The sequence below is a fragment of the Somniosus microcephalus genome, chromosome 12, assembly GCF_052327205.1.
Source record: "Somniosus microcephalus isolate GS21.2 chromosome 12, FLI_Smic_1.0, whole genome shotgun sequence".
Classification (NCBI taxonomy): Eukaryota; Metazoa; Chordata; class Chondrichthyes; order Squaliformes; family Somniosidae; genus Somniosus; species Somniosus microcephalus.
This window is the reverse complement of record NC_140998.1, coordinates 184605446-184629487: the sequence shown is the minus strand read 5'-3', so window position 1 is coordinate 184629487 and position 24042 is coordinate 184605446. Positions and strand designations below refer to the sequence as shown.

Sequence of the window (24042 nt, the reverse complement as noted above, 5' to 3'; positions counted from 1 at the left end):
TCTCTCTCTCGCTGTCTGTCTCTCTCTCGCTGTCTGTCTCTCTCTCTCACTGTCTGTCTCGCTGTCTGTCTCTCTCGCTGTCTGTCTCTCGCTATCTCTCTCTCTCTCTCGCTGTCTCTCTCTCTCTCGCTGTCAGTCTCTCTCTCTCTCGCTGTCTCTCTCTCTCTCGCTGTGTCGCTCTCTCTCTCTCTCGCTGTCTGTCTCTCTCTCTCGCTGTCTGTCTCTCTCTCTCGCTGTCTGTCTCTCTCTCTCTCTCTCGCTGTCTGTCTCTCTCACTGTCTGTCTCTCTCGCTGTCTGCCTCTCGCTGTCTCTCTCTCTCTCGCTGTCTGTCTCTCTCTCTCACTGTCTGTCTCTCTCTCTCGCCGTCTGTCTCTCTCTCTCTCTCGTTGTCTGTCTCTCTCTCTCTCGCTGTCTCTCTCTCTCGCTGTCTGTCTCTCTCTCTCACTGTCTGTCTCTCTCTCTCGCCGTCTGTCTCTCTCTCTCTCTCACTGTCTGTCTCTCTCTCTCTCTCTCTCGCTGTCTGTCTCTCTCTCTCGCTGTCTCTCTCTCTCTCTCGCTGTCTGTCTCTCTCTCGGTCTGTCTCTCTCTCTCTCTCTCGCTGTCTGTCTCTCTCTCTCTCTCGCTGTCTGTCTCTCTCTCTCTCTCGCTGTCTGTCTCTCTCTCGCTGCCTGTCTCTCTCTCTCTCCCTGTCTCTCTCTCTCACTGTCTGTCTCTCTCTCTCTCACTGTCTGTCTCTCTCGCTGTCTGTCTCTCGCTGTCTCTCTCTCGCTGTCTCTCTATCTCTCGCTGTCTCTCTCTCTCTCGCTGTCTGTCTCTCTCTCTCTCTCGCTGTCTGTCTCTCTCTCTCTCGCTGTCTGTCTCTCTCTCTCTCGCTGTCTGTTTCTCTCTCTCTCTCTCGCTGTCTGTCTCTCTCGCTGTCTGTCTCTCTCGCTGTCTGTCTCTCGCTGTCTCTCTCTCGCTGTCTGTCTCTCTCTCTCTCGCTGTCTCTCTCTCTGGCTGTCTGTCTCTCTCTCTCTCTCGCTGTCTGTCTCTCTCTCTCTCTCGCTGTCTGTCTCTCTCTCTCTCTCTGTCTCTCTCTCTCTCGCTGTCTGTCTCTCTCTCTCTCGCTGTCTGTCTCTCTCTCACTGTCTCTCTCTCTCGCTGTCTGTCTCTCTCTCTCGCTGTCTGTCTCTCTCTCTCTCTCGCTGTCTATCGCTCTCTCTCACTTTCTGTCTCTCTCTCTCGCTCGCTGTCTGTCTCTCTCTCTCTCGCTGTCTGTCTCTCTCTCTCTCGCTGTCTGTCTCTCTCTCTCGCTGTCTCTCTCTCTCGCTGTCTGTCTCTCTCTCGCTGTCTGTCTCTCTCTCTCGCTGTCTGTCTCTTTCGCTGTCTGTCTCTCTCTCTCTCACTTTCTGTCTCTCTCTCGCTGTCTCTCTCTCTCTCGCTGTCTGTCTCTCTCGCTGTCTGTCTCTCTCTCTCTCTCTCACTGTCTGTCTCTCTCTCTCTCGCTGTCTGTCTCTCTCTCTCTCTCGCTGTCTGTCTGTCTCTCTCTCTCTGTCTCTCTCTCTCTCTCTCTCTGTCTGTCTCTCTCTCTCTCGCTGTCTGTCTGCTCTGATATAAAGGCCCGAACCCGGAATCTCTGGGTGAACAGATTCCACTTGTTTCACAATTCAGTCCAGTCCATGGATCTGCAATCATCAGCGGCCAGACAATAAAATTTTTCATGTCTGTGGGATCTTGCTCTGCGCAATTTGGCTTCATCTTTGCCTACCTAATGGTGACTGCATCTCGAGAGGGCAACCACTTGTCTTGTTTTGCACACTTTGTACAAAACTAATAAATTGCAGGACAATGAAGTATTTCAGTTTAAACTCTTTTAATGAAGCATCAGGTCTGTGATCTCAAGCATCCAGCACAGTGTGGACAAGATGGAGTCAGGACCCCTGGGTCTTCCAAAACAATAACAGTCCTTACAGATGCCTGCAGGCCAATGACAACTCAGCATGTGATCACATGTGAATATAATAGGTATTCCTTACAGATGCCTGCGGGCCAATGATAAATCAACATGCAAATGTTACACCACTGACAGCGAAGAGCTTTGGGGCGTCCTGTGGATGTGAAAGGCACTATATAAACGTAAGTTGGTTACTGAGGGAGCGCTGCACTGTCGGGGGTGCCGTCTTTCGGATGAGACGTTAAACCGAGGCCCCTCCTGCCCGCTCAGGTGGATGTAAAAATATCCCATGATATTATTGGAAGAAGAGCAGGGGAGTTCTCTCCGGTGTCCTGGACCAATATTTATCCACACACCACACTTAAAACAGATGATCTGATCATTTATCACATTGCTGCTTGTGGGAGCTTGCTGTGCGCAAATTGGCTGCCGCGTTTCCCACATTACAACACTTCAAAAGTACTTCATTGGCTGTGAAGCGTGTTGGGACGCCCTGAGGTTGTGAAAGGCGCTATATCAATGCAAGCTCCTTACTTCTTGAATAATTAGCAAGCTCACTCAACCCGTATATCGAAACTCTGAGTGGAGCGTAACAGAGTGACTTGTGGTGCATTATATCAGGGGAGGTTCATTGTGGACTAGCCCCTGGATATCTCTCCATATGTTAGCGAATCACGGTTTGGGGTACAGTACAAGATACAATTCCTCACAAACACCACCCCCGAAACTCCAGCCCCAAGGGGAAGGCCAGGGGTGTAACTCACTCAGAAGAATTTTTTGAACAGATTTACTGCTAATTTGGCACCGAAAGGGATGAGTCTGTAATAACCAGGCATGACGAGTGTAGCCACATCGAGAGCCCGGTCCAGGAATTGTAAGGGGTTTTCGTCCTCGAGAGGTTTCCCAGAGGTTTCTCTCTCTTGCACAGTAAAACCTTGAGTGGTTCGACCCACTCGCCCCTTAGATTCTATGCTCTGGACTTAGGCGCAGGGACTACAATGTAGAGAAAACTCTTGTAGACCAAGTTTGATGAATCAAAATGAAACGTTATTGCAAATGGGAAAAAAATATCAAATCAAATGCAAGCGGATAAGGGAATACATGGGAGGGCAAAACAAACAAACAAATCATAACGACACAGTACTAACTAAAGCAAATACAGGCATCTTATACTCTACAAAGATCATTATGAAATAAGGAAACACACGGAACATCGAGGGACAACAACTCATGTTAATTGTACCCTTAAATCCACCCCCTTATTAAACCTATCTAGATCTGATTGTGAAGGGCCAGAAACATGCTCACCAATCCCACTGGGAAGTGCAAGGTTTTGAAAACGAGTCTGTGTTTGGTCCTTTCAGGCGTCTTGTCTCCACATGGATCGTGGAGCCCCTGCGAACTGCGCCACACCTCTTTCCTGAGGTGGGGGTCGGGGGCGGCTGGACACCGGCAGGCCTGGATGTCGGCGGGGTCGAGGATCATCGGCTCGACCCTGGTCAGAGGAGCCTTGGGCTGGCTCCCATTGCTTCTTCAGCTTCCTTTCCTCTCTTCTGTGGTGGCTGGAAGGTTTCTTCGCTTGGGACCTTTATTTTTTTGTTTCTTCTCCCAAGCTGGGTCTATGGCCTCTCGTTCCGGCAACGGCCCGGGGATGGTCGATGATCTCCCGATGTGCTTCCCCGGGGCGGAACGCCTGCGATTGACTGCTCCTTCTTCTGGGTGTCCGGATTCAAGCTGCGTGTTTCCAGCTCTCCAACCCGGCGTGTCTGTGTTCAAGCTACAGGCTTGCAACTGTCTGCCTTCCAACTCGCTCTGGCCTGCCTGTCCCGACTGCTTCCGAGTGCTTGCCCCAACTGCCGAAAAGTCTCTCCAGATATACCTTTCTTCCCGAGGTCTCACTTCCCGCCCAAAATCAGGTTAGTCTTTGTTTTAATTTTGGCGGGCTGTGTGCATAGTGGGGTAGTTATTATATTTAAAATCAATTTAAGCGGCTGGTAACAGGCCCATCTCTGGTTGGAAATGGCTTTCATTGTTTTGAATGTCCTGCTGATCTCGTTATCTAGTCTTGGGTGCTGTTCTCATGAATATGAAAATGTCCCCTTTTGTCTGGGGCAGCATCTTGATGGTCTTTGTCTCCAGGCCGATCTTGAGTGGATCTGCATCTAATCCATATGCATGCCTGTGGGTCTGGTTTCGTTCTCTCCGAAACGGCTTCCAGAACTTACTGTGGGTTCAATCCACATAGCTGTCTGAGGTTGCGCAGGAACCATTTTAAAGTGTCCCAATGAGCTAATCACATGGTATGGTGGCCATTTTGTAAGCCCCTTTTTCTGGGCTTCTTTTAAAACAGTCTTTAAAATCACGGCCTCTTCTGCCATTTAACTCTTATTAATATGAAATCCAATTTTGCGAATCCTACACTTCCCCCTGATGATACTGTAACTTGCTTGGAGTATCATAATTCTGGGTGAGCAAAATTTTCTGTCCTTCCACAATCTAACCATCCCCAGTATTTACCTATCTATGACCCCACGACACATGCATTTCCCATTTCAGAAAAATCTAGTGTACATTAAGCATCTATAGATGGCAATACCTTGGAGCTAAAAACCTTATAACTTACTTCCAGGTGTGGAGGGGGTCCTTATACCCCTACATCACCTAGTATATACACATTATCAAATAATAATCACATCTAATAAACTTCAATAATAAAAATGAAATACATACGAAAATCCAAAAACACATGAATACCCATCAAAAAAATAATACAGAGGAGGGAGGGAAAACTTTAACTTTATACAAAGCATCATCAATCTAAACGGGTGTCTCTTCTTCTACCCGCACATAATGCTCCCTCCATTCCCCTCTATTCTCGTACTTTTGCGAATGTTTGACCTTTTTACAGTGTACAAACAACAAATACACTACAATGACAACCTGGCACACTACAAGGATGTGGGAGGCTATCTTAATCCAGGAAGGGACTTCTATATTAGTGAACAGGTCCCACCACGGTGGGGTCACTATATCCATTATGCCTGCCCCATCTCTAAAGTCTTCTGCTCCAGTGTGTAGAAGTGTTTATGTGAAACAACAATGGCTTTTAATATCTTGGTGAGGTGTTTAGGGAGAGGGGGAGTGATATATCCAAAATGTGCAACGAATCACTGCAAATCGGAGAAATTCTCTTTCACAGTGAGGTGAACAGTGGAAGGTTCAGGGATGGGGGCAATTCACTCTTGGGCCACTTGAACTTCTGCCCTGGGCTTGAAACAGAAGCTGCTGTCACTCACCGGACACCAACCGTGCTGTCCATGCTGGTAATGGGGCGCTGCAGTGGTGACACAGTATGTCCCACCTCCTATATATGCCACCTGCGGGGGCACATGGCCTTGTGCCATTGCCTCCATGGTGCAATTTATAGGCTTCACGCCAGCAGTTCTGAACCCGCACTGTGGTTTTGAATGGGCATTCAAGTGTTGGGGACACAGGATGATGTGTGCTCCCCGGCTCCGGCACCCCGAGAGGTCGGTCCCCGTCATTGCATGCTCCCATCGAATGACGTAAGGTGGGAGCCCCGTGTAGTGAATGTGCGCACCCCCCTGAATGACTCCAATGTTCTCCACCCTGTATATCGGGGCGGGTTTGGCTGTCTTTCCCATTACCGGCATTCTTACCACTATACCCATAATGGTGTGATTAGACCGCCCACAGTTCACTGGGACTGGGTAGGCCTCTGAAGCTAGTCTGAGCTGGCACGGACTCAATGTATTCTCAAAAGGGTGGAGGGCTGCGAGGTGCTTGTTGCTAATCCAGGAGGGGACTAAGCCTTGCTTTAAATCCTCCAGATTACTGCGGCCCTCGCCCAGTAACCACGTCCCATATAGCACACAAGCTTTGTTCTGCGCAGCCTGATCAGACGCATTCCGATCCTCCCTGATGAGAGCATTTACCACTCTGGCGTGTTTCTCCAGCTCCGCTATAATCTCTTTTAAGTGTAGTGTCATGGCCTGGTCCTCGTGTAACTCAGAACTCACTACCTTATTCTCATCAGTCAGTATCTTTCTTAGCTGTGTTTTGAAACCATTAATCTGGGTTTGCAGCTCCATGTCATCCAGTGTGTTGATGACGGAAGTTCCTATATTAAAAGCTGTGAAAATATAATTTACTTACCCCTTCTTTGTCTCCCTATTCTGTCCAAGACCTCATGTGGTGTGATGTACAACTCGGCTCTGTCGACATCGGCAAAGTCGAATTCGTAAAACAGTTTAAACATGTTTGTTGATAGGACCTGGTATAATTGCTCCGTTTCCCTGGGGCACCACGCTGGCAATCTTACCTCGGTGAGGTTTAAAATCACCGAAGCCACCGCGTAGTGGACCCCTTGGTACAGTACCTGACCTGTGGGTACCAATACCAATCCATTCCCGGGTCCCTTTGTCGTGGTGGGGCACCCTTCCTTGAGGGCTTTTGCTACCGGAACTGTGGGCAGGGGCTTGCGGGGTCGGGTGATGAGCTCAGCGGCGTTTAATGGGATCTGGGAGTATGGGAGTCCGCATGCCCGTGAGCTGACGTCCCACCTCATTCCTTGTCCAGCATCCTGCCACTGTCTTTGGAAAAAGATGGAGACGCCTGTGGGGCAAACGCTTTCTGAACCCCACATGCAGATGTAGATCCACTCATCTGGCTCCCACCATTTGTCCCAACAGACACTCAACCCCCCGTGTGTCCCCGTAATTGTCCGATGGGTGTTATTACCCAATCTTTCCCAGTCCACAGTTGAGTTCTTCATGGTGCTGCTCAACTTGCGCAGCCACCACCAGCGGTCCAAAAGTACATGTCCATTGCAAACAAGGCAAATCTTCTTGCCCACGGTGATGTTGATCTTGGGTGCAATGATCCGCATCCTGGGGCACATCAGAGACGTTTCTCTGTATGCAAACCCCGTCTGGCTGGAGTATTCAGAGGAGTTCGACCCCAGCCAGCCTGGCCATCTCCCTTCATGGAAGTAGGCAGCAGTCTCTTCAGCGTCCCGTGAGCCGGTTCCGTCAGTCGCGTTGTGCCTTCAATAACTCAAAGACAAGGAGTTTAAGGATTCAACTAAAGGCTTTTAATCACTAAGAACATTGCAGCATTACAGGTCTTCCCACATTGGGTTCGTCTGGTAGGAATGGCTCATACAGCTTTTGAGACCTTTATATGGCAAAAGACAGGGGCGTAGCCAATACACACAATAGGAACAAAAGGGGGCGGTTCACACAATACAAGCAGGTAAAACACATGGGCTGATGAAGGCATATATTTCATCACATTCACCCCTTCTACAGATTTAGTCTGTCCGGGGGTGTGATAGTCCTTCCTGAACGTCGCAACAGTACCTCGGGTTTCGACCGGGAGTCCGTGGTGCCCTCCTGGGCATACCCATGTGCTGGGGGTGTTGCAGGTACTTCTGGGGATGGTGGAGGTTCTTCTGGGGGTGGTGGTGATGGGTCGTCGTCGTCGCTTCCTGCCGAGGCGAGGTCCTTTATGGACACGGTGTCTTCACGCCCGTCGGCGTGCTTGACGTATGCGTACTGTAGGTTTGCGTGGAGTAGGTGTACTGCCTCCACGAGGGGATCGTTTTGTGGCCCCTCACATGCTTCCGTAACAGGACTGTCCCTGGGGTGGAGAGCCACGAGGGTAGGGATACTCCTGAGGTTGATTTGTGGGGAAAAACAAACATCTTCTCGTGGGGAGTGGCGTTAGTAGCAGTACACAGTAGCGACCTTATCGAGTGGAGTACGTCTGGGAGGACCTCCTGCCAGCGGGAGGTGGGGAGGCCTTTAGACCTTAGTGCTAAGGTGACCGCCTTCCACATTGTCGCGTTCTCCCTCTCCACTTGCCCATTACCCCGGGGGTTATAACTAGTGGTCCGACTCGTGGCTATCCCCTTTGACAGCAGGTATTGGCACGGTTCATCGCTCATGAACGACGCCCCCCTGTCAGTGTGGATGTAGTTAGGCATGCCGAACGTGCAAAACAGGTTGCCGAGGCACTTGATGACTGTGGCACTGGTCATATCTGGGCAGGGGTAGGCGAATGGGAAGCGGGAGTACTCGTCCACAATGTTGAGAAAGTACACATTGCGGTCGGTGGAGGGGAGTGGTCCCTTGAAATCTAAGCTCAGGCGCTCGAATGGCCGTGTAGCTTTGATCAGGTGGGCTCGGGTGGGCCTGAAAAAACGGGGCTTGCATTCCGCACAAGTGCGGCAGTCCCTGGGCATGGACCGGACCTCCTCAATGGAATAGGGCAGGTTACGGGATTTTATAAAGTGGAATAGCCGGGTGACCCCCGGGTGGCAGAGGCCATTGTGGAGGCCCTGTAGCCTGTCCCCCTGGATGCTGGCACACATCCCTCGTGATAGGGCGTCGGGGGATTCGTTGAGGGCCCCCGGCCTATATATTATATCATACTCAAACGTGGAGAGTTCGATCCGCCACCTGAGAATTTTGTCGTTCTTGATCTTCCCCCTTGTTAAGTCTGTGAGTTGTTCAAGTAATTAATACTCAGACTTAATCAGTAACAATAAAACAGGTCTTTACTGGTTGGAGGTAGGGACCACACTGAATACAAGATTACTGCACAGTGCTTATATACCGGTGTGTTCACCCCCGGTATTACGTCTACAGCAGCCTGAGAAAGTAGTACATCTCTTAAGGTGGAACAGGCTTAAGCTCTCTTAAGGTGGAACAGGTTACATACACAACACTCCTCCCTTCTTAGCTTTATAGTCACCCCACCATTTAACATAACGTAATAACATATATACATATATAACTTCATGTTTAACGTAACATATCACAGATTCAGTCTCTGCGGAAAACAGTTCACAGATTCAATCTCTGTGGTGTAGTCGGTTCACGTTACTCATTCAATAGTCCTTTCATGGATTTAACAGCTTGAACTTCCGAACTGATTTGGCTCCGTTCGGAGGGACCACGTGTGTGATCTGGTAGAGGTGATAATGGTTCAGATGGGTCATCTTCTGTTTTTACTTTTCCTTTTCTGCTTCTTGGAGACTCTCTGGGCTCCATTGTCAGCTGCCACAGCTGCCAGCTGCATGCGCAGTTCCTCCTTCTCTTCCTCCTTTTTTCGTAGTAGAGCCACCTTCTCCCGATGTTCCGTAGACTTTCGGTGCTCCTCCATGATTTCTGTATGGTGGGAGTCGAAGTTACAAGTTGGGCAGGACAGGACATAGTAATATTCGGAGTCGTCCGACAGGTCAGCGAGAGGGTCGTCTATTTCCTCCATACCCAGCTGGACGTTAGCCAGCTCTTGTTCCAAATCCAGACATCTTTCCTGAAGAGACTTCTTCATGTGTACCTCTGCATCCAGCTTTTTCTGGACTTTCAGCAAGTCGTTTGCTAGTGACCTCATTTGTGATTTTAATACTTCAACTTCCTTTGGAGATTGATTGATCGGACTATGCAATCCCTCTACCGGAGCAGCTGTTTCAGCGGTCTGTTGTTCTACATTGACATGAGTCAGCGTACTTTTGGCATCCAATGGCTGCTCTGTTGCAGTCATTTCAGTCTGTGTCGTCACATCAGCCATCTCAATGACTTTTGATAGCTCCGAACCCTTTTCCTTTGAAGATCGCAGCTCGTGTTCAAGTTTTTCCCATTTCAGAGTCTTGTCCCTCAGCATATGAAGGAGTTGGCTGACCGTTAACTCTTCTGACACCAGATTATGGCACGCACCTTCAGAACCTGAATCAGCTTTGATTCGTTCGGCCTCCTCGCGCAGATGGTTGGTGTGCTCCTGCTCCATTTTCTCCATCAGTTGCTTCTGTTGCCTTTCCAGATTTTCCCACTCTGTAACAAAGAACTTTTTTATTTCATTCATCTCTTGCTCAAAACGGCGAATCATTTGTTCTAATTGCTGTTGTAGTTTGAAATGGAGTTGAGTTCGAGCCCAGTGTCCCTCAAGAATGTGCATATCAGTAGACTTGACAGACTCAGAATTCTCTGTTAAACTATGTTGTTGTTGCTCAGTGGAATTCTGTGCTGAAACTTTGTCTTTTGCACATGGGTTGGTCTCACCATCATCAGTTCTAGAGTCTGGGCTGATTATCTGCACCGAGTTGTCACTCTTTATGGCTTTTAGCGAATGCCAGTCCATATTTATGTTTCTAAACCACTCCCGGCCTAGTAGTGGTGGACCTCCCTCCGGTAGCACATATAAGTCCATTATTTGACTTCCTTCGCCCTTGTTGGCCACTGCAACCTTTATTGTCCCGATGGGGTACACTCTCTGCCCCATGTAGGTTGTCAATATAATCTCCGTATCCTGTAGGGGAATATGTTGGAATAACCTTCTGTAATCTTTCTTATTCATGACCGACAATGCCGATCCAGTGTCCAATTCCATTTTTACTTGGACTCCTTCTATCTGAAGAGTAACCCAAATTGTCTGGAGGTCTGCACCCTTACCAACGTTGAGTACCCTTAAGCTAGCCAGTTCAATACTGCTTAAGCCAGCCAGTTCATTACTGCTAGCGTCTGAATCGGACTCCTGTTCGGCCACCTTGTGTACTTTTGTGTATTTTCCTTGCGGTGACTTCTTGTTGCTGGTCTTCTTCCCTGACCTGCATACTCTAGCTATATGTCCAAGCCTACCACAAGTTCTACATTCTTGGTTTTTAAACCAACACTGGTTCTGATCATGCGTTGTCTTTCCACAACGATAACATTTGCCAGAACTCACACCCAATTTGTGTGCACTGAGCTCCGGTGACCGTAGCTGCATTACTGCCGTGCCTCTCGCTGCGGCTTCGTGTGCTGCTGCCATAGTGACCGCCTTCTCAAGCGTCAGCTCATTCTCCTCGAGCAGTCGCTTTTGTGTATCCTGTTTAAATAAACCACACACAAATTTGTCTCGTAGTGCATCTGTCAGTCCCGTTCCAAACTGGCAATATTTCGCTAATTTACGCAATTCCAGCAAATATTCAGCATTGCTTTCATGCTGTAGCTGCCTTCTGTCATAAAATTTAAATCGTTCCGCTAGCATCAGCGGCGTGGGGTTTAGATGATCTTTCAGGACAGTAACAATCTCATCGAACGTCTTATCCGCCGGTTCATCTGGTGATAACAGGTGTTTCAATTGCCCGTATGTCTTCGCACCCATTAAATTTAATAATGTTAGTGCTTTATCAGCCTCACGAATTTTATTGGCCTTACAATAATTTTTAACTCGTTCAACATATATGGCCCAATCTTCGATGTCACTATCAAAGTTGCTAATATTCCCGTGTAGTACTTTATCAGATTTGCAATTTCTCAGATTTTTTTTTTTTTACTGCTATCCAAGATGGCGGCTTCCCGCTCTTGCCGTCGTCCTCCGCCCACAAAATGGCGGTTTTCCCACGCTTGGCGGTCTTCACCCGTCCCCCGACGCCTTCTCCCTTCAGCCCCCGAGTGCGGCCCTTATCTTCGCCGCGATCGATGGCCCACGCTTTTCACCGCGGCTCTCGCACCTTCAGTGTCTGCCGACGCTGCGCCTTTCAGCCCGAGTGCGGCCCTTATCAGGGATTTTGATCGATGGCCCTTATACCTCTGACTTCCCCCAGCCCTGTCTTTGCAGCCAACGCTGCTTGGCTTACCCACCACCGAGGTTGAAAAAGAAGCTGCAGGATGTCTTCTGTCCTCCAGTTTTCAGTCGCTGATGGAGGCTTCAGGGTCCTAATGCCTGTCGCTTCCAGTGGGGTGGTGAGATTTGAAACCTCTCTTCAACGTCCTGTCTGTGGACGAAGCCGCCGTGGAGTAACTGCCGCAGGGTAAGAACCTGACTCGTCGCCAGTGTTAAGTCTGTGAGTTGTTCAAGTAATTAATACTCAGACTTAATCAGTAACAATAAAACAGGTCTTTACTGGTTGGAGGTAGGGACTACACTGAATACAAGATTACTGCACAGTGCTTATATACCGGTGTGTTCACCCCCGGTATTACGCCTACAGCAGCCTGAGAAATTAGTACATCTCTTAAGGTGGAACAGGCTTAAGCTCTCTTAAGGTGGAACAGGTTACATACACAACACCCCTCTGTTTGTTGTTAAACATGAAGGCTACCGACCGCTGGTCGGTAAGCAGGGTGAAGCGTTTGCCGGCTAGGAAGTGTCTCCAGTGCCGCACTGCCTCCACTATGGCCTGGGCTTCCTTCTCTACTGAGGAGTGCCTGATCTCGGGCCCTTGGAGGGTTCTTGAGAAAAAGGCTACGGGCCGCCCATCCTGGTTGAGGGTGGCTGCTAAAGCGAAGTCGGACGCATCGCTTTCGACCTGGAAAGGGATGTTTTCGTCCACTGCCCGCAGCGCGGCCTTCTCAATGTCGTGTTTAATGCTGTTGAAGGTGGCGTGGGCCTTGGCCGTTAGCGGGAAGGACGTTGATTTCAGGAGGGGACGGGCCTTGTCGGAATAATTGGGGACCCATTGGGCGTAATAGGAGAAGAACCCCAGGCACCTTTTCAGGGCCTTGGGAGTGTTTGGTAGGGGTAGCTCCCGTAGGGTGCGCAATCGGTCGGGGTCCGGACCGATTTCCCCGTTTTCCACCACGCAGCCCAGGATACAGAGGCGCGTGGTGCTAAAGACACACTTATCCTCGTTGTAGGTGAGATTGAGTCTGAGGGCGGTTTTCAGAAATCTCGCGAGGTTCGAGTCGTGGTCTTGCTGGTCATGGCCGCAGATGGTGACATTGTCTAGGTATGGATAGGTGGCTGTTAACTGGTTCTCATCGACCATGCGGTCCATCTCCCGCTGGAAGACCGAGACCCCATTCGTTACCCCAAAGGGGACTCTGAGGAAGTGGTAGAGACGTCCGTTCGCCTCGAAGGCGGTGTATGGACGGTCCTCCGGCCTAATGGGGAGCTAGTGGTATGCCGATTTTAGGTCGATGGTGGAAAACACCCGGTATTGTGTGATTTGGTTAACCATATCCGCTATGCGGGGCAGAGGGTAGGCGTCTAGCTGGGTGTATAGATTAACCGTCTGGCTATAATCTATCACCATCCGCTTCTTTTCGCTACCCTTAACTACTACTACCTGGGCGCGCCATGGGCTGGTACTGCATTCGATGATACCCTCCCGCTTGAGTCTTTCTACTTCCGACGCAATGAACAGTCTGTCCTCCCAGCTGTACCGCCTACTCTTGGTCGCTATGGGTCGACAGTTGGGTGCGAGGTTGGCGAACAGAGAGGGCGGCTTGACCTTCAGGGTAGCCAGACCGCACACTGTGAGGGGCGGCTGGGACCCACCGTAGGTAAGCGTGATACTTTGGTGGTGGCACTGGAAGTCCAGACCCAAGATCACGCTCACACAGAGATCTGGCATTATCAATAGTTTAAAATCTCTGTAATCATTGCCTTTTACCGACAACATAACCGCGCAGAAACCTATAATTTTTGAGGTATGAGTCTTATCGGCCATGGCGATTTTGCCCTGTGTGGGGACTATCGTTAGTGAAAGTCGTTTTACCAGGCTAGGATGAATAAAGCTTTCGGTGCTCCCGCAGTCAATCAAGCATTTAACCTTGTTCCCGTTTACCTCTATGTCCATCATCGATTTAGACAACGGATGCGGCCTGGATTGATCCACTGTGATCGAGGCCACCAGTGGGTCCTGGAGGTCCGTGTAGTCGGGGCAAGATGGTGGACTCCATGAGGGTGGACAAGATGGCTTCCAAGATGGCCGCTCCCCCGGCGCGCATGCGGCGGTGGTGGAGTTGGAGGCGGGGTTCCCTCTGCAGACTTTGCTGAAGTGTCCTTTCTTCCCGCATTTAAAACAGGTGGTGCCCTTCGCTGGGCACAGATGCCTGGTTGTTTGTCCTGGCCGCAGAAGTAGCATTTCGGGCCCCGATGCATCGCGGCAGTAGTGGGGCTCCTGGGTGGAGGCTGGGGCTCCGATGGTGCTGGGCTGGCCTGAGACCTGGGAGGTGAAGATTGTTAAGTCTGTGTGTTCCAGTTGTATTAAGATTTATTACTGACACAGACTACAAGAATAAAGTTCAACAGGTCTTTACTAGTTGGAGGTCAGGACTATACTAAATACAATATCACTACACAGTATTTATATACCGGTGGTCACCACCGGTATTACGTATACAGCAGCCAGAGAAAGTAGTACATCTCTTAAGGTGGAACAGGCTTAAGTTCTCTTAAGGTGGAACAGGTTACATACACCACAATCCTCCCTTTTTAGCTTAACAGTCATATCCCCATTTAACAGAACATAATAACATATATACATATATAACTTCAGGTATAAACAGTTCAAAGGTTCAGTCTCTCAGGAGGCCTTCTGATTCGGTTTGGATAACGCCTTTCAGTGGTCTCTGATTCTTGTTGCTGAGGTGACTCTTCTTGTTGGTTTCCTATGTATTGGACGTCATCATCAGGTACAGTCCCTGCCGAGGTAGATGTTTCAGGTTCATTAACGTCTTCCACAGTTGTCTCTGTCGCAACCATGGGTTCGACCCTTGCTCTTGATTCTACCAGTTGATCCGCATGACGCCTTATCACATTGTTACCAATATCTACTGTGTACATCAGAGGTCCTTGTCTGGCCTGAATTGTTCCGGACTGCCATTCTTCGTTTCCATAGCCCCTTGCCAACACTGGTTGTCCTACGTCGAAACTTCGAGTGGACTTGTTATTAATATGCCGGAACTGTTTGTTTTCCACTTCCCTCCGCACATTTGGTTTTAACAAGTCCAACCTGGACCGCAACCTCCTGTTATAAAACATCATGGCAGGACTTTGGTTAGTCACTGCATGAGCGGCGTTTCGATATGCCATTAGGAAATTGTCCACCTTGTGTTGTAACGGAATCTGATCATCGTTCATGGCCTTTATTGCCTTTTTGAATGTTTGGACAAATCTCTCGGCCAACCCGTTTGTCGCCGGATGATATGGGGCAGAGGTATAATGTTTCACCCCATTCTTCTTTAAGAATTTTTGGAATTCTTCCGACACGAACTGTGGTCTGTTGTCCGAACATATCTGTTCTGGCAATCCGTTCCTTGCGAATATTGTTCTTAACACCGCAATTGTCTTTTCTGAAGTAGTGGTATTCATCTTGATCACTTCTGGCCATTTGGAATGTGCGTCCACCGCAATTAGGAACATGGAGTCCATGAATGGACCAGCAAAGTCAATATGTACGTGTTGCCATGGGGCTGAAGGCCATTCCCATGGGTGTAGCGGTGCGATCGGAGGTGCATTTTGCACTTTTTGGCACCCAGCGCAGCTTTTTGTCAACTCCTCTATCTGTTGGTCAATGCACGACCACCATACATAAGTCCTAGCAAGACTTTTCATCTTAACTCCCCCCAGATGACCTTCATGCAGTTCCTTTAGAACTCTTTCCCGTAACTTGGGAGGAATAATCACTCTTGTCCCGTACATCAAAGTACCATGGCAGACGGACAGCTGGTCTCGCCTTGCCAAGAATGCCAGTAACAGAGGATCACCATGTGTTGGCCATCCTTTCACTGTCACCTCGTAAACTCGGGACAGTGTCAGGTCGTTCCTGGTTTCTCTTTCAATACTTGCATTGGTGACTGGTAAACACTCGATGATGGTCAAATGAAATAACTCAACAGGGTCAACTTTCGTCATCTCTTCTGCTTCAGGTAGTGGCAGGCGCGACAGCCCATCAGCATTGCCATGCTGCTTTGTACCTTTGAATTCTATTTGATATTGATGTGCCCCTAGGAAAAGGGACCATCTCTGGAGTCGCTGTGCTGTCATCACCGAAACACCCTTCTTAGGGTTAAAAATGGATACCAACGGCTGATGGTCTGTCAGAAGTGTGAATTTTTGGCCCTGCAGGTAATGATTAAACTTCTTCACTCCCCATACAAGGCTGAGAGCCTCCCTATCGATCTGCGCATAGTTGTGCTCAGCGGAGGTCAATGATCTGGATGCAAACGCGACTGGCCTTTCCGTGCCATTTGGCAACTTGTGTGAGAGTACTGCCCCAATACCATATGGAGAACCATCTCAAGCCAACCGAATAGGCAGTGTCGGGTTGAAGTGAGCCAACACTTCCTCTGAGGTGATCAATTCTTTGCTTTTGCGAAATGCCTTCTTACAGTTTTCGTTCCATTCCCATGGTACCCACTTCTGTAAAAGAGCGTTCAGCGGGTGCAGTACCATGGATAGATTCAGTAGAAACTTATGGTCATAGTTAATCAATCCCAGAAACGACCTCAACTGAGAGACATTATCCGGAGCGGGAGCCTTTACAACTGCCTCTATCTTGTCAGGAGACTTATGAAGCCCCTCCCGGTCAATGACATGACCACAGTACGAGATCCACTTCTGAAAGAACTCACATTTCTGCCGATTAACTCTAAGTCCATACTCTTTCAGTCTGTTGAGCACCAGTTCCAAGTTTGCGAGGTGTTCTTCATCACCATCACCTGTAATCAGAATATCGTCCAGGTAACATTGTGTGCCTGGAATTCCCTGTAATACCTGCTCCATGGCCCTCTGCCAAATTGCCGGAGCCGATGCCACTCCAAAAACCAGCCTATTATACCGGTACAAACCTCTATGCGTGTTGATCATGAGGTACTGGCATGACTCTTCTTCAACCTCCATCTGCAAGTACGCCTGCGGCAGGCCTATCTTGGTGAAGTGTTTCCAGCCAGACAACGAAGCAAAAGTATCCTCAATCCGCGGAAGCGGATACTGCACCGTGCGAAGCACCGGATTAACGGTGGTCTTGAAATCTCCACAGATGCGAACCTTCCTTGGTTCTCCTGGATTGTTGCTCGAAGGACATTTCATATCGGGAACAATGGGCGTAGCCCACTCACTCCAATCTACCTTAGAAAGTACACCTGAACATTCTAGCGCTTCCAGTTCCGCTTCTACAGTAGGTCGTATTGCATAGGGTACCGGTCTGGCTTTGAAAAATTTTGGTTGTGCAGGTTCATCAATCTTGATGTTTGCCGTAATTCCTTTCAGTGTTCCCAGTCCTTGCTCGAACACCTCTTTAGCATCATCCAATATTTTGGACAATCGTTTAGGTTTGACATCTGTTTCCCCGGAATCTACCGTTAGTACTTTTAAGGAGTGCCAGTCCATATTCATTTTCCTAATCCACTCCCATCCCAGTAGTGGTGGACCTCCTTCAGGTAGCACATATAAGTCCATTACTTGGCTTTCTTCGCCCTTGTGGACCACTTTTACCTCTATCTTTCCGATGGGGTACACTCTTTGCCCCGTGTATGTTTTCAATATAATCTCCATATCCCGTAGTGGAATATGTTGGAATAACCTTTTGTAATCTTTCTTATTCATGACCGTCAATGCCGATCCAGTGTCCAATTCCATCTTTACTTGGACTCCTGCTATCTGAAGAGTGACCCAAATTGTCTGGAGATCTGCATCCTTACCAACGTTGTGTAATCTTAAGCTACCCAGTTCATTACTGCTAGCGTCTGAATCTGACTTCTGTTCGTTCGAACTGGTCTTTGTCACCTTGTGCACCTTTATGTATTTTCCTTGCGGTGACTTTTTGTTGCTGGTCTTCTTTCCTGACCGGCATACTTTAGCTATGTGGCCAAGCCTGCCACACGTTCTGCATTCTTGGTTTTTAAACCAACACTGGTTCTGATCGTGTGTTGTCTTTCCACAACGATAACATTTTACAGTACTCAAACCCAATTTATTTGTACTGAGTTCCGGTGACCGTAGCTGCATTACTGCCGTGCCTCTCGCTGCGGCTTCGTGTGCTGCTGCCATAGTGACCGCTTTCTCAAACGTCAGCTCATTCTCCTCGAGCAGTCGCTTTTGTGTATCTTCTTTTAATAATCCACACACAAATTTATCTCTTCGCGCTTCTGCCAGTCCCGTTCCAAACTGACAGTACTTTGCTAGCTTACGCAATTCCATTAAATATTCAGCATTGCTTTCATCCTTCAGCTGCCTTCTGCTGTAAAATTTAAATCATTCCGCTAGCATCAGCGGCGTGGGGTTTAGATGATTTTTCAGGACAGTAACAATCTCCTCGAACGTCTTATCCGCCGGTTCATCTGGTGATAAAAGGTGTTTCAATTGCCCATATGTCTTTGCACCCATTAAGTTCAATAAAGTTAGTGCTTTCTCTGCATCTGGGATTTTATTTGCTTTACAATAATTTTGTATGCGTTCTACATACATGGCCCAATCCTCGATGTCACTATCAAAGGTATCAATGTTCCCATGTTTAGGCATCGTTGCAATTTATTTTATCCCAAGATGGCGGCTTCCCGCTCTTGTCTTCGTCCTCCGCCTACAAAATGGCGGTTTTCCCGTGCTTGGCGGTCTTCACCCACTGGCTGCAATGGCGTTTGGCGTGCCGCTGCTGCTCCCCTTTCCCAGCGGTTAGTAACTCCCCCGACGCTGTCTCCGCTTCACCGCGGCTCCCTCGGGCATTCGCGCTTCCCCGATGTCGCGCCTCGCAGCCCTTCTTGCAGCCCGGTTATGAGCACCGGCTGCATTCGCCTTCACCGCGGCTCTCGCGCCTTCAGTCACCCCAGACGCTGCGCCTTTTTGGCCCGAAAGCGGCCCGGCCCTTATCACCAGCCGCGATCGATCTCACCGCCCTTATTCCTCCGTCTTCCTCCCCCCCGTCTGTACAGCCAACGCGGCCGACTTTCTGCTCGCGTCGCTGACCGGCTTACCCACCACCGAGGTAGAAAGAAGATAGCTGACTGCCGCTGATGGAGGCTTCGAGTTCAGGATGTCTTCTGCACTCCGGGTTCTCGATGCCTGCCGCGCGACGTGTCTTCCAACAGGGTGATGAGGGTGGATGCCTCTCTTCGACGCCCGTTCTGTGGACGAAGCCGCCGTGGATATAAACTGCCGCAGGGTAAGAATCGGACTCGTCGCCACTGTTAAGTCTGTGTGTTCCAGTTGTATTAAGATTAAGTACTGACACAGACTACAAGAATAAAGTTCAACAGGTCTTTACTAGTTGGAGGTCAGGACTATACTAAATACAATATCACTACACAGTACTTATATACCGGTGGTCACCACCGGTATTACGTATACAGCAGCCAGAGAAAGTAGTACATCTCTTAAGGTGGAACAGGCTTAAGTTCTCTTAAGGTGGAACAGGTTACATACACCACAAAGATGGCTTCCAAGATGGCGGCCCCCACGGCGCGCACGAGGCGGAGTGGGCCGCGTGGCCTGGGGAACAGGATTCAGAGTTCTTCTGGGCCATATCCAGCGATCGCGCTATATCTATAGCCTGTTTTAAGTCCAGTCCCTCCTTTTCAAACAGTTTCTGCCGAATGCAATTTGAGCTGAGGCCCGCAATAAGGGAGTCTCGAATCAGCTCCTCCGTGTACACGATGGCAGACACGGCCTTACAGTTACAGTCTCTGCCCAGTACTTTTAGGCTTAGTAAAAAGTCCTCTAGTGACTCACCATGCCGCTGCGTGCGAGTAGTCAGAAGATGCCTGGCGTACACCTCGTTTATTGGCCGCACGTAGTGGGCCTTCAGAATGGTGCAGGCATCCCCGTAGCTGGTGGCATCTTGGATGAGAGGGGAGACCCGATGGCTCACCCAGTTTCGCAGGATTCCCAGTCTCATGTCTCCGGTAATGGTTGCAGCTGCTATGGTGGTGGACGAGTTTGCAATGAAAAATTCGAAGCATTGGAACCAGTGTTCGAACTGTGTGGCTGCGTCTGAGGCATGGGGGTCCAGATCCAAGCGCTCTGGTTTCAGGAGTCGATCCATCCTGGTGTTTTAGTGATTAAAATTAAAATTGATGTGCCTTCAATAACTCAAAGACAAGGAGTTTAAGGATTCAACTAAAGGCTTTTAATCACTAAGAACATTGCAGCATTACAGGTCTTCCCACATCGGGTTCGTCTGGTAGGAATGACTCATACAGCTTTTGAGACCTTTATATGACAAAAGACAGGGGCGTAGCCAATACACACAATAGGAACAAAAGGGGGTGGTTCACACAATACAAGCAGGTAAAACACATGGGCTGATGAAGGCATATATTTCATCACAAGTCGCGATGGGGCCTCTATTTCCAGAGCACCCAGAAACGGTGGGGTCCTTGGTGCGGCCCCGATAGGCCCAGCTCCATCCAGCCATCGCGATCGCGATGAGGATCCCTCTCATCTTTACCGGCTTCTGTAACAAACCAAACAAATATAGCCAGGCTCCCGAGAGATTCTGGCTTAGGTGACGGCATGATCGGGTCTTTCGACCTCGATCCCAAACAACACACATTCTGGGCAGATTTAAAACTACTTTAAACTCTAATCATCTTTAATATATACACACCCTAAACTTAAACTTAAACTAAACTTATGTACAGCGCTGCCCGTCCCTGGGCGGCTTGCCTAATCCCTGATCGGACTGCAGCTCGCCGCTCCCTGTGGCGGGGCTGCAGTGACCTGTGTCTCTGGTTCCCCGCAGCCTTTTGCTGTTAATCGGGGACTGTGTTTTCTCAATGATTTCTGAAGTCGGCGTCTACTGGGAGTGGGTGACTCGGGCCAAGACTTTACAGGCTGAGGCGTACGGGTCGACCTGCGAGAAGGTACTTTGGGCGTGGCTCCCTTAGCGAGTGGACCTTCGGGTGGAACCTCAGCTCTCACAGCCCGTGGCTCTCCCACGACTGTAGGTTTTTGGCTCCCTTCCCTCAGGCTCCGCCCCTTTGGGATTTGGGCAGGCTACCTTGGCGAGTGGACCTTCGGGTGGGACTTCAGCTCTCACAGCCCGTGGCTCTTCCACGACTGTGGGCTTCGGCTCCCTCCCCTCAGGCTCCGCCCCTTCGGGAATTGGGTCTGTGGCAGACGGCTCCTCCTCACCTGTCCCTACAGGTGGAGAATCTCTGCCCCCAATTTCTACCTCCCCCACGCTCGAGTCGAGGGTGGGACCTCCGTCCTCTGACTCCACCTCTTCCAGAATCGTGTCGAGGGCGGGACCTTGCTGTTCGGGTCCCTCCTCGTCCGAGTCCCAGGCCATCGGAGAAGGCTCCCCCCAGGTGGGCGGGACGTCTTCTCCTTCCAAGCAGGCTACAACGCCAGCTTGTGTGGTCTGTGACTCATCGCGCGCCTCAGGCCGAGGATCTTTATCCTCAGACCTGGCTTCGGTTGCTGATGTTTTTGCACCCGGTTTAAACAGTTTGCACTGATTGATGTGAAACCATTTAGTGCGCCGGGGCAACTTCACTGCGTATACCATGGGGCTGGCTTTGCCTACAATTTTGTAGGGTCCCCAGTACAGTGGTTCTGAACTCCCCACTCGGGCAGAGTCTCCTACCATGACCTTATCTCCCACTTCCCACTCCTGGGCTCCGGTGGCGGGGACCGATAGATCTTGTACCGATTCCCGCCTGGCCTTATCTACGGCTCTCTCACCGGCGCGGGTGGTCAGACCCAGGAATTTCACCTCCTGCTGGCCGATCCGTGCCTTCTTTGGGTTTACCTTAAAACCCTTTCTACCTAACAGCTCCAATAACTCGGCCAATAGTGGGCCATGCTCCTCTCTTGAGTCTGTGAATAGGAGCAGATCGTCCACATACTGCACTAGCTGATTGGGCTGGCTGAACTCTTTTAAACTTCCTGCCATGCATTGATGGAATATGCTGGGGCTGCTGTGGAAACCCTGTGGCAAGCAGTTCCAGGTGTACTGTTGCCCTTTAAACGTAAAGGCAAACTTGTACTGATCCTCCCTCCTCAAAGGGATGGGCCAAAACCCATTAGAAATATCCAGCACCGTGAACGTGGTCGCAGAGGCTGGAATGCTTCCTATCAGGTCGGCGATTGCTGCCACTGTCGGCGCGCAGGCGGGGATGTTGCTATTGAGGACTCTGTATTCCACCGTGGCTCTCCAGGAATCGTCCGGCTTCCTCACCGGCCATAACGGAGAGTTCACATGGGTGGCTATTGGTCTCAACACGCCCTGCTGCACCAGTGAAGATATTGCTATCTCCATGTCGGGCTCCGCTTCCCGGGGGAAGTTATACTGTTTTTGGGGTCGGGCCATGGGGTCCCCGTCTACGCTAACCTCAAACCCGGTGACCCTCCCGCAATCGTGCTTGTGAGTGGCAAACGTCGCTAGGTGGTCGCACACGAATGCTTGTAAATCTTGTGGGACGCCCGCGACCATGAGCTCGAGGTCGTAGCCCTCTTTTGGCTTCACGGTACACAGGGTCCCTCTTTCTCCTTCCCCTGGGATGACGACTACCTTGCCCGGCTCACCCTTACCCGCTCCCCAAAGACAATGGTTTCTTAGGTCCACGAGGATCCCGTGTTCGACCAAGAAATCGGACCCGAGGATCCCTTTCCCACCCTCCACCTCCCACTTCATCAGTATACACCTTCACTTGGTGCGGAGTGGTCCTATATGAATGGAGAGGGGAATGGAATGTGCGCCAGCCTGTTCCTTGCCTGTGAAGCCCGACAGAATATATGGAACCTCAGTGGACAGAGGCGAGGTGGCGGGGTTATCTGTGTGGATCACGGTGCACGATGCCCCTGTATCCAACAAATAGGTCCCCTTCACCTCCTGCACTTCCATCTCCACGAGGGGTCGCCTCCATATATCATATCGCAGCGCACACAAGTAAACGGGCTGCGCCGGCTCTAGTCATTTGGGTACAGCGGTCGGGGTTTCGGGAGCGACAAGGCCGGTGGTGACGGCTGCTTTCCCCTGCGAAATCATGAGAGACCGCATTGTCTGCAAAATTGATTCAATCGCAGCGGGATCCACTACTGCACCAGCTCCTTGCGCTGGGGCAGGAGCTACGACTTGGGTTTGGGCTGGTGCTGGGGCAGCGGTCTGGGCTTGGGCTTGGGCTGCCGGAAATCTCCCTTTATTATCCTTCCACGGATTTCTACAGTCCTTGCGCCAATGTCCATCCTTCCCACACCCGTAGCAATTGAGCTTGGCTTGGGCAGGGCGATCCCCTCCTGACGCCACTCCTGCTTGCTTGGGGCTGCGGGTTTTGCCTCATGCACCTTTCCTTTCTGGGGAGGTGTTTCCTGACTTCTACAGTTCTTATACGCCACATTTAACTGACGGAGCACCTTTTCTTCCGTGACACCGGGACCTTGGGGATCAAACCATGACCTGGCTAGGGCCCGTATCTCTGGCAAGCTGTTGGTAACCAAGCAACGGAGCCAATGAACCCGCTGTTCATCGCTCATTTGAGCCCGTTCAGGCATACCCGGACAGCTGCGTCAATATACTGGCCACAGCCTTTCTGCGAAAACCCGTGGGGGTTCTCCAGATAGCTGCACGGTCCCTTCTATGCGGTCGAACGGACTACCGTCGTCCACTCCCATTACTTCTAAAACTTCCTCCCTGAGATCCGTATACCCTTTCCGTCCCCTCTTGCCATCCCCTGAGAAGCACTGAAGGATCATGGGATCCAGGGAGAAAAGCAACAGTTTGACCTGTTCCTGTTCATCGCAGTCGTTAATGGCTGCTGTTTCCTCTATCTCTCTGAAATGAATGAGGGATCTCCCTTTACTGTGAGTCGTGTGAGGTGGCTCACCATGGACCTTAATTGCGGGCCAGCGTAGGGCACCACGAGCTGGTTCTGGTGGGGTCCGACACTGCCATCAGCAGTGTTGGGACCGAACCTCTGGTGCCGAGCGGGACACATCGGTGCCAGTCCCGTCTTTGCTACCAGTGGTTCTTCCACACACTCCTCCTCAGCTACCTCCTCTTTCGCTACCCCCTCCTTTTCCGACCAGGTCTCACTATAGCTCGGCAGTGCTGAGGGCTCGGTGGCTGGTACCGCAATTACCTCAGCTGGAATCGGCTGTTTTGATTCCTTTAAAAAGTCCATGTGACTAGCTTTCGGGCTGACGAGACACACCATGCCTCTTGCCTTAACCAGGGCCGCTCTTAGGTCCTCTATGGTCTTTTGGCAGGGGCCGTGGTCTGTGCTCTCAAACCCGTGCTCGAGGGCCAGCTTGTAAGCTGCCTTAACCTCCACTATTCTCTCCTCCTGCGCTCTTAGCTGTTGTGCGAGGCGGGCGTTTTTCTCCCGTATCCTTGTTTCATTAATCTTTGCCTCAGTAACCTGGCAGTCCAGGTACTCTA

At 50.3% G+C, this 24042-nt stretch overlaps 1 pseudogene; it reads right to left on the bottom strand.

Moving 5' to 3' along the window:
- Window positions 1-2698: 2698 nt before the first annotated feature.
- LOC147109757 (guanylate-binding protein 7-like) overlaps window positions 2699-24042 on the bottom strand; it is a 367888-nt pseudogene continuing 346544 nt past the window's right edge.